Below are 1,787 nucleotides of genomic sequence, written 5' to 3'. Positions count from 1 at the left end.
AGCCCTGCAGTCTCTATGTATCTGGGAATGGAGGAAGTCCTGATCCTCCTACCATCACCTCCCAAGTGCTGAGATAACAGGCATGTGCTGTCATGCCTGGCTCACATAAAAATGTTAAGTTTTCCAGTTTTGGTTCGTCCCCCTTACCTGAAAGGGATACACAGTGAAGACTGGTTCGTCCCCCTTACCTGAAAGGGATACACATCCAGAGACAGCTCCTTCTCTTTGCTCCTTTTTTTTTTTAATTTATTTATTATGTATACAGTGTTCTGCCTGTGTGCATACCTGCACCCCAGAAGAGGGCACCAGATCTCATTACAGATGGTTGTGAGCCACCATGTGGTTGCTGGGAATTGAACTCAGGACCTCTGGAAGAACAGTCAGTGTTCTTAACCGCTGAGCCATCTCTCCAGCCCCTCTCTTTGCTTCTGCTGTGACTTGTCCTCTGTTCTGATTCTCCTCTGCAGTCCTTTGGATTCATGGGCATTCTGGGAACTCCTTGCCACCTACCCACCCACTTTATGCTGTGCTTGCAAGGGAGATTTAAAAAACGACTCAGAAAAGAGCAAACCACGCGGGCAGAGACTACGCAGGCCTGTGGAGTTTAAATCCATGTGGGGAAATCCATGTGGGGAGGCAGACGATAGGGTGTGTGGGGACTGGAAGTCAATCTGAGGTGTCTAAAGAGAAAATATAAAGAACTGCAGCAAGAAAAGCCAGTGCGTGATGTTTTATATTAAGCTGCTGGCTCCACACACAAGACACAGGCCACAAGGCCGCCGCCAACAAGGCTGCCGCTGCTAATAAGGCGGCCGCTGCCGCAAGGCACAGGCTGCGGCTGAGGAAGAGAGGCTCGCGCCAAGCCGAACTGGGGGCCGGCAGCCGAGTGAGGGAAGGAGAGGTCCTAACACCAAACGTTGGGTGCCAACTGAAGGCGTAAGTCACAAACAATGCCACACCAGTTTGGAATTATGATTAATAGGGTGGTATTTATTTAAAGGGGAAAAAACTTACAGATCACCGTCCCAGACAACAGCCCTCTGCACAACCAGGAAGGGAGTCTAGTCGCAGGCAGAGCAGAAAGTGAAGAGAGAAAGGAGAGGGAAGTGGCCGCTTTTTTAAATGGAGAGAGACCACGCCCCAGTGGGCTGGTATCTCAGCGGCTATAACAGGAGGAGCGGGAGGACCACCCGCAACAATGCTGACTCTGCTTGCCTGCTCTGGCTCAGTGCTGTTGTTTTGGGGTAACTTCCTGCTGTGGAATCGGTTGCAAACACCCCGCCACACACACACACACACACCGCCCGTACATTGAAACTGTCACACAATGAGACCGCATCCAGAGATTGGGTCTTTGGGAAACAGTTCAGGTGAATTGGTGTCCTAGGGAGGAGAGTGATCAACAAGAACAGATAGTCTTGTTTGTAGGAGAGCGTGTTCATGGTGTCACTGCCGTGTGAGGACAAGCCAACAAGTTGGCCCTGATCAGACCAGACTGTGCAACGGCTTAGACTTCGAGCTCAGAGCTGTGGAGCGATAGATGAGGGGAAGGTGGCTTGCTTTCCACTCTGTTCTTGGGACTGTGTTTGGATCTGAGTTTCTTTGGTGACCATTTTTCTGTCCCTGGCTTGTCAAAGTGTCTCTGCAGAGCAGTCTGCACCTTTTCCCTGGAGGCGACTCAGTTTCAGTAGCTCTGAAGCAACACATTCCTTTTGCTTGCCACTTCTGTGTCACATTGGTCATACACACTTGGGTCACATGCCTGTGGGAGACACAGGATTGGGGAG

This window comes from Microtus pennsylvanicus, chromosome 13 (genome assembly GCF_037038515.1).
Source record: "Microtus pennsylvanicus isolate mMicPen1 chromosome 13, mMicPen1.hap1, whole genome shotgun sequence".
Lineage (NCBI taxonomy): Eukaryota > Metazoa > Chordata > Mammalia > Rodentia > Cricetidae > Microtus > Microtus pennsylvanicus.
The sequence above is the reverse complement of the archived record's forward strand: the minus strand, read 5'-3'. Positions refer to the sequence as shown.